The sequence below is a fragment of the Penaeus japonicus genome, unplaced genomic scaffold (genome assembly GCF_977035675.1).
Source record: "Penaeus japonicus unplaced genomic scaffold, GWHDUDI00000001_assembly GWHDUDI00000004, whole genome shotgun sequence".
Lineage (NCBI taxonomy): Eukaryota > Metazoa > Arthropoda > Malacostraca > Decapoda > Penaeidae > Penaeus > Penaeus japonicus.
The window spans coordinates 14,545,619-14,555,618 of record NW_028234406.1 but is presented as its reverse complement, the minus strand read 5'-3'; the positions used below and the strand labels follow the sequence as shown (position 1 = coordinate 14,555,618).

The 10,000-nt window shown below is 33.2% G+C and overlaps 1 non-coding gene across 1 annotated transcript; it reads right to left on the bottom strand.

Moving 5' to 3' along the window:
- Nucleotides 1-9,007: 9,007 nt before the first annotated feature.
- Nucleotides 9,008-9,089, bottom strand: TRNAS-UGA (transfer RNA serine (anticodon UGA)). Its single transcript has one exon. It is a non-coding gene; the product is annotated as a tRNA-Ser (tRNA).
- Between the last annotated feature and the right edge of the window lie 911 nt (nt 9,090-10,000).

Below are 10,000 nucleotides of genomic sequence, written 5' to 3'. Positions count from 1 at the left end.
TTACAACATAAACAAAAGGATTAATGTAAGTGACTTGAAATATACCATGTAACAATAAACAACTAAACAAATCATTAAAAGAAATACTTAGGCCGTGTAAAAAATAATGACATCTATCTCATCATCACCCTTTCCAATACAATGTTAATAGACTAAAAAATAATGTTCTTCCTCCTCTATTGGTAGGCACCACATTTAAAGTTATTCATTTGAGAATGTGAAGGCTCTCATTCATAACATGGGACTTCATGGTGATTGGTTTGCAATGACATAGGTAAGTTGTTTGCCTTAGGATTTCCATCATATTCACTTCCGAGATTGTTCTCTCAAATCATGCTGATCAGTGGAGTGGATCTAAAACTCTACACATAATAACTATGATACATTTATCATTGTTTCCATTATGTTTTTACCAAAATAAAGAAATTTTCTTACTTAAAGTTTGCAGATGTTCCTTTACATTAAGTTTATCTTGCTGTATTTCCTCATTAAGAAGAATAGGAAAGTGAAAAGCCAATTTAGTATTTTACAACAAAAGCTGCTTTTAAAATTGTGAAAATGCTACATTGTTGAAGATAAGGATGGGAAACTTCTAACAAGATCTTACCGAAAGGTGGATACAATACCGTGAAGAACTTTACAACCACCAAGCAAACACTTCAGACGATTCTTTGAAAGACCTCGACCAAACATTGGAAAAAGAGGCAGAAGACGAGCCACCAATTCTTCGTCAAGAAATTGAAGCTTAAGAGGTTGAAATGCGACAAATCCCCTGGCACCGATAATATACTATCTGAATTTGCAATGGCTAGAGATTAGAACACAATTGATATGATCTGCAGCACTACACCGAAGGCAGGAAAATGGCGAACCAAATGAACAGAGGCTATTCTGATACCATTACCAAAGAAAGGAAACGCGCAAGTGTGAAAACAATAAGACAATAAGCCTGGTCAGCCACCCCAGCAAGATTTTATTGTATGTCCTTCTAAACCGAATGAAACCCAGGATAAAAGAAGCCTTAGATGATGCACAAGCAGGTTTCCAAGTAGGAAGTAGTGCAACAGAGGAGATCTGTAACCTCAAGATACTTTCAGAGAAATATCGAGATCACCAACTACCAGTCTATCATAATTTCACTAACTTTAAGAAGCCATTTAATCGAGTTTGGCATAAAGCACTTTGGTTAATTGTGCGAAAATACAAGATCAGTCCAACTATCACAAAACAATCAAATCCCTCTATTGATCATGCAAAGAGTTTAGTACTTATCGGTAATAGACCCGGTAAATGGTTCATACTGAAGGTTGGTGTGAGACAAGGATGTGTGCTTTCGCAATACTTATTTAATCTTTTCCTAGAATTCATCTTGACTGAATTCTTAGAAAACTTCTGTGGTGATGTTACAGTTGGAGGAAGGAAAGTTACTAACCTACAATTCGCAGATGACATTGATCTGATTGCAGCAACCGAAGATAAAGTAAGGGATTTGACACATCGAGTTGACTATTCAATATTATAATATATGGGATGGAGATTAGTGTAGAGAAAAGTAAAATCACCAACCGATAGTTGATTCAAACTAAGCTCTCGAGCAAGTAGATAATTTCAATTATCTTGGGAGTCAAATCAGCAACGACTTGTACTCGACCAAAGAAGTGATATGTATCGTAAGAGCGCCCCTTGGCCAAATTAGATAAAATTTTGAAGAATAAAGCCATCACGTTCAAAACAAAAATATGATTTATGAAAGCCATTGTGATATTTACTGTGACACATGGCTGCGAATCCTGGACGTTTGATGTTAATATTGAGAGGCGAGTGAATGCCTTCGAAATGAAGTGCTTCACTTGAATTGAATTGAGTTTGTTTCACACCGTTCTGCATGGTAGAACAGCTGGAAAAAGAGACAGAGGAAGGCCTTGAAAAAACTGGTTGTCAAACATTTCAAACACCTTTCAACTCAACAAGAACTGCAGAAGATCGGGAAAAGTGGAAAGTACTGGTGATGGCCAACATAGTGCACCCACGGCCACTTGGCTACGGACAATGATGATGATTGACGAACGTTTCTTTGAGGTGACAGTGCTTGGTTTAGGTCTGGTATATTATTAGTACCAATAAATGTTTCCTGAAAAATTAATCTCTTTTCAACCGTTAGCACAGCTGAACCAGTACATTTCTTTAATCCATGAGCATTCTTTTCTTTATATAAGTACCAGTAGTAAAGCACGTCTAGTCTGAAATATTTGCTCAGGATAAAGTCAATACTTTCACCTGTTCTATCAGGTTTCAGTGCCTCACTATTACTTTCTCCTTCAGAGAAAAGCAGCAGTGCATCCCGCTGTTTGAGGATATGGCATATGACTCTAACACCAGAAAGACATTTGCTTTTGAATATGAAGATTTTGAATTAAAGTAACTAGTTTTTTTGTCAGTGCTTATGGAAGGAAAATTAGTTTTCCTGTCAAATATTGGCTGTTTCACTTTTACTTCACACATGGTACGATCTTCTATGGTGCAAAGAGGCTTTTGTCATCTTGAGTGTCATATTTTGTGTACTCTCTCTGAAAGCATTGGATAAAGGCAAACCATGTCAAGCCATGTTAACAGTAGTTTAAGGGGAGCATATATATATATATATATATATATATATATATATATATATATATATATATATATATGTATGTATGTATGTATGTACATACACACATATATATAAAGAGCTATAGCCTTGAAATATTAATGTTATCTGGATGTTTTCACTTATGATATGTGAATTTCGTGAAGTTTGATTCATAACTTTTTTTTTTTGTATGTGATTTATTTTGAAAATGTTGGAAAATTTTGAAATTTGATGCAGCCTATAATTTCCAATTAGTTGCTTTCAAAAAAAAAATCGATGGGTATCTCTCTCGTGTGTCTGAAAAACGGCTGGTGGAAATTGATCTCGCTTTGTTTCTGAGAAGAAATACACTTTTGATTTTCAGCATTTAGTAATTCCCTTATTAATATATATAAATATATATATATATTTATATATATATATAATATATTTGTACATATATATATAATATTATATATATTATATATATATATTATATATATATTTATATATAATATATATATTATATATATATATATATATATATTATATAATATATATATATATTGTATATATATATATAATATATATATATATATATATATATATATATATATATATATATATATATATATATATATATATAATATGTATATATATATTGTATATATATATAATATATATATAATATATATATATATATATATATTATATATGTATAATGAATGTATATATATATATATATATATATATATATATATATAATTATATATATATATATATATATATATATATATATATATATATATAGATATGTATATATGTATCTGTATATATATATATATATATATATATATATATATATATATATATATATATATATATATATATATATATAACCATCCGGAAAAAAATAGCCTTTTATTGTTCTAACAAATAACAGTAAGCAATAGACAATTGCATTAAAAGTGAAGATGAAGTCGTGTTTAAAACCAGAAAAACCTGTCAAATATTCTTCTCCCAGTCCGCACAGTGATAACGTCACGCCGCGAGGGGCTTTAAATCACGTGGACATTCATTTTAATTTCACTCAAAAAAGTTTTTTTTTCTATATGAGAGTTTACATTATCATTTGCTAGAAATATTTGTAAAAGATCACACCCATATGCTCCCCTTAACTGTTAACATTAATTTTGAAGTCTGGCTCTTTCTTTTTATATTTTTTGGCAAATTATTAACATGTCTGGATGATTTTGCGTCCAAATAATCGGGCTATTTAATCTGTCAAGTCTACAAAAACATACGATGGTGTAAGTACTAAATTCGTCTGCAGGTTCAGGCTTGACCTAAACTATGAATTCTCCCTTCGTCATCCCTCCGTCAGGGTAGCGAGCTTTGTTTCTTCTTTTTCTTGGCGTCGCATTGCCTGGACTGTATTCAGGTTCCTCTGAATCCGAAATGATCATCTTCAATGATTTTCCAAAGGTTTTGAAATCTGCTTTATACAGTGAATTTCAATGGTTTACTTCATGTTTGTTATACAAACGTAGCTCCACCAACTACAGATGATGTGTTGCTAGCTCCCAGCTCCCGTGACAAGTTCATGTATTGTATAGGATATAAGAAAATGTACATTTTTTGCAAAGTGTACACTGTAAGATGGTTTACTAGTCCAGGTACTGTTATTGTAGACCTTTAGGAATAACAAAGACTTTATTATTTATTTATATTTCTATTTTCAATAAAATTATAACTAAAAACAAACCTGTGTATGTGTGAAATTACATGAATTTAAGTATTATTGTCGTTAGTTTTCTGTGTTTGACATGCGGAATGCTGGAATAGATATATTTTCTTTTCTTCTATAATGAATCATTAAAAAAAATAGTAAAATGGAATATTCTCATATTGATGAAACTATTAACCATTATGTCCTTGGCAATTTTACATATATCTAGTTCGAAATTTACATCATGTGACAATAAGCATTTATTTATTTTCAGTTTTATTTCTTTTTCATGGAGTTAACTCTTAATATCATCATCTTCACAATTTCCCACATTTGATGTACTGATCAAATTATTACAAGGAACATTTTTTATAGAACTGATTAAGGATTTTACAGTTAGAAAATAATTGTTACCTCCTGTCGGTGGATTTGTCGTATTTGCAAATATGCATATCATATACGGGGTGAAATGCCAAACCAACCAATGAAGTGGGAAGTGACCTCACACCTTCTAAACAAGGGTGAGTCCTCACTCGCCTTCCACCAACCACTTTTGTAATTTGTCTCCTCGAGGGGAGGAACTGTTATCTTTGATAAATGAACATAAAAATACTTGTATTTGCTAAGTTAATCTGAAGAACTTTACATTTAACTTTTTATAATATTTGTTTAATTTGTATACTTTACTTCTTTTCTTTTTTTTTGTATGTACATCATCTGGGAAAACAAAGCAAAAAGCTACGCTACAATTTCTGAAGGATCATCTTGAACTGCTGTAACCATCAGTCATTGAACTTGGATTCAGTGTCCACATGCAATATTGTCTTTCCTTTTGTTATAATAAATCTCTATTATATTCCAAGCACTTTCCTTTTCCACTAATTATTTGAGTAGCATACGTGATTTTCATTTATTAAATACATTTAATGTAATATGGGTGTCAGTAAGATGTCGAGCTATTCTAATTGGTTTCATTTTGTCTTTTTCATAAAAAGTTTCAATATCCTTCCAGCTTGCTACTTCCCCTTTAACATTTATATCATATTTTGCTAAAATATTTCTTGTACTCTTTGTGAGGTGGCCCCCACCTCACAAAGAGTACAAAATAATCATACAAAATAAAACTTTTCGCCATTCACTTCAGTGTATGGCTTGTCATTTGTGATGCTTAACATGTTAGAATAACTTCTATGGGAGGTATCTTGATCTCAAACAAAAAAAAAATAGGATGTAAGCCACAAGATGACAATTTGGCTATGCAATCAAGAATCATTTGTTTTGATAAATCAGCTGATGAAACAAAAATATAACCAAGAACTTACTTCCACTTAACACACAAACCTTTAGCCATAAACATAGATTGAGTCGTTTTATCAGAATGGCCATATTCTCCCATATTTCCACAACCAATTATCTTACCTTTTACTATGTCATAAAGATCTCAGCTTTTAATGATATGGCATGAAAAGTTATCCTGTAATTCATCTGGACATTGCTTCCTTTCAAAATTTTAGAATCAGATTCAGGCCAATCTACCTGTACATCAATTTTACTTAAATAATATTTTAACATTCGTGGGGATGGCAATTTGAAAAATCTATATGCCTTTGCACTTAGAAAATATAAACGCAAAACAAAACTTTTCTGCTCATTATTATATCTTCTTACAGTCTTTGCTCTGAAAGCCAAATTAATTTGCAATTTAAAGAAATCTAAGGAGGTTTCTTGTAAATACTTTGCAGCATTTTTATGAGTATTGTAGTGGACCATTTATTTGTAACAATATAACGATTTTTTTAATGTTAATAATCTCTTTAATCGTTGTTGGCAGGATTTCAATTATATTCTTTTGTAAGTCAGAATAACCTGCTTGTAATCATTAGAAGTATATCATTAGTCATGCACAGTGTTATGTGAAGAAAAATATATGCTCTGAGAAGAGAGAGAGAAAGAGAGATTTAAACAGACTAGTTATACTCTACGTAATCGATATAGAATCTGTCAGGAGAAAGGTGTATTTAAATACATATGCATAAGTAAGTAATTCTGTTTATGTCTCTTTCCATTTTTTAAACTAATTTACATACTTGGTAGAGTACTGTATTTAAGTTGAAATTTACCCTTCATAGAATCTGCTTGCGCAATAGATCCAAAGTCCATTTCAAGAGAATTTTCATGCTACGTTGGTACATCCTTACTAAGAGTGATTTCTTCTTTATTTTTCTGAGTATCTAGTATATCGTAAATATGCTATTACATGAGGAACCCAAACGCAATATTGTAATACTCATTGACTTTTTTCATGACCCAGATGGGACTGACTCCCGAGTAAGATATTTCCTTCAATGATGTTTGTGACTATGAGATCACTTCCTTCAGTCATGACTAGTCCTAATATATTGCCTAAAGATACAGGAACTTGTGTTAACATTTTAATGATATCCTATGTTCATAATTAATTCCATGCAAATCCTGTATATAACAATAATATCAGTTTTCATTAACTGCTTCTTGTAGAGCTGCCATGTCATATGTCATATGACTGTGGTCTGAACTGTCATCTGTATTATCTGAAGTGCACAAATATCTGATTTAAGCACTATACCAACAGTAAATAACAAATCATATCACGTTTTAATTTAATTTCATTATGAAACACTGCAATTATTAGGGTAATATTTTAAAATCATGAATGCAGTGAGAAAAGCAAAATATTGGAAATTATTAATAGGTTATACAACTATTATATGGCGTATGTTTTTAATACTTGTCTTTAACTGCACTCTTGAAACATGGAATATGTGAGACTGTAATAGGAAAGAGAAAGTCTGATAATTTATTTTACTATATTTGAAATGTTTCAGCATTATTCATAATTAGGTGCATGTAAAGAAAATGTAGATTTCTGAGTATACCAATGACAGAAATTTATTCAAATTACTTTAAAGGCAGATGTTTTAATGAGTAATGTACTGGAGTAATACTTATGATATTTAGTTGCAAAATGATGCAAGGCAGAAAAGGTAACTGATAATAGATGAAACAACTTGCAATGAACTATGAAAAGATGGTGATATCTCAATAATATATAATATGAGTACTATATAAAGATGTAGTAATTCTTTACAAGACAAGATAGAGGTTTATAACAAAATATGCATACAATGTAAATAAAATAAAATTATAGTGTTCACCTTTTAATAATGTATATATGGAAGGTGCAAACTGCATTATTATATTTGGCCTAATAATATATGAAAATATATGGGTTAGGGTGGGGTGCTGGGGGAATAGCCCATTGTAGTAATATATGTATACATTTGGCAAATATTTTCAACAGGGCCATGTTCTTCTCTTGCCGTGAATTCGTAATGCAGATTTTTTGTCTTTAGTGGGAGTAGGGGGTGGCAGCCCGCCTTAAAGGGGGTTACAAGCTAAGTTAGGGTAGACATAATTATGACAAAAACATCTGTTGATATCCTTAATATGACGCGGCCCTATTATAAATATTTAGACATGCCTATTGCATTTACTGTACTATAACTACATGTCTTGCCTTTAATATATTGATCTGGGCATGCATGATCATAAAGCCTTTTAGGTGTCTGGTTATTTGATGGTAAGAAGTGCCTGTTACATATCCTGTATTGTTTGTTTAATTCTTCTTCATTTTTATTATAAATGGCTCTTTCACTAATTTTCTGTTTTCATTTCAACCACCTGAAAACATATTATATAGCAACAAAACCAATGAGACATCATGCATTTTATACACTTAAGGCCTTCCTATCCACTCTTGAACACCTGCATTTACTATTTTGTCATAGATTATATTGTGCTTACCTTTGCTTATCCTTCGGAAAGTTATGAAAAATAAGATCCGAGTATGTCTGCTTATCACTTTTGCATAAAAGACAAAGATGTCCACATCCCGTCATTGCTGTGATCACGTGGAGCGACGGAAGAGAGAAGTTTACGTGGAGGGAGTGGTAGGAAAAACTGTATATACATTCCGCTGTGCATGGGTTTTCTATACACTTAAAAAGAGTCACCAGAGCGACGAATAAAGTGTCCAAGAAAGGGAGCTGGTCCTCGGCCTCCCATTCCACCTTGGAACGAATGGAAGGAGAGAGGGTATTCAGCCTCTCCAGGAACTCGGGAAGAGAACAGGATCGTGAGGCCAGAGAGCAAAGACGTCGTCGGCGTACCTTAGCCATATTGAAGGGCGGAGGGAGATGGAAGGAAGATGCTCAACATCAAAGTACTCCATAAACAAGTTGGCCAGGGCAGGGGAGAGGGGAGTGCTCATAGCATCACCGAACTGGCAAGAGTAGAAGCGTCCTTCGAGAGAGGAGTTGGAATCCACGCAGAGACGAATCAGATGGAGGAAGACATCAGTAGGCAGGGGAAGACGAGGGTCCTCTGCAAGAAGGCAAGGACATCATCAAAAGGGGGCGTCAGTGAACAGATTCGACGTCCGGACTCATCAGCTATTGAAAAAAACATCCTATTCGCCTGACTTTGCAATTAGGTTGAAATGAATCTAGGTATGCCGCGTCTGATGTCTAACATAGAAGTAACCTGAAGTATATTTCTACGATCGTCATACCATCACTTCCTTCAATTTTTACCTCATTAGCACTAAACCCATTCACTCCTTTGGTATAATGTTCCGCTGCGGACAGGATTCGAACCTGTGCGGGTAGAACCCAATGGATTTCAAGTCCATCTCCTTAACCACTCGGACACCGCAGCTCATTATACGAGAAGTACCACATACATAATTCATGTATGCGTTTATACCGATACGATTAAAACTGTATAAAACAATGGTTTTGCAAGTTGGCAGCACCAGTTATATCAGCTGCTTTGTTGCAGTACAAATACGTTGCTTTGCCGTAATTCAGACGATATTAGTCCTGTAGATATCAATCATCAGAAAGAAAAGGAATCAGAATCGATTGAACTTGAAGTCATCAGTGAATGTAACAATTCCGTTTGGAAATATTAGCTTACTCATGTTAAAATTAGAACAATAGACACTAATAAATGCATAAAGGTTATCTATAGAACCAGTGCTGCCTAATGCACTGAACAACACAAACATGCACATGTAAAAATGTAAGGTTAGCATGTTTGATCGGATGATATGATGGATACATACATCCAAATCAATATAGGACATCCAATAGCAAAAACTGAAAAGGTAGATGGTTGACCCGTGTAATCGCTGCTAATTAAGAGCGGCATTAAATTTGACCATTATGAAGGGAGCGAAAAGGTACATAAGAGTGTTTTTTTTTTTTACACAGATCCATTTGTAAATTATTTGGCTTAGCTTCCACGATTATATCGCAGCAGGTCAGGGTTTATGAATAATAGACACACTTGTACATAATCATCGTTAGCCGCAGGAAAAAAAATCATAACAATTAATGATCTGTAAGTAGAGATGAAAAATAAACGATTGCTAAACAAAGACCAGCCATTGATGGTCTTAGAGGATAGAAACAGGCATTAGATAAATTAATTAGCTTTCTGTCGACTTTCCGGCTTCGATCGTCACGGCACTTCTTCAGGTGTCTGTGACCGGTCTTTATGCTCCTTCGTGGGAGGGGATAAACGACCCAAATGAATGAAGTTTGAACGGTCTGCAAAGGGAATCA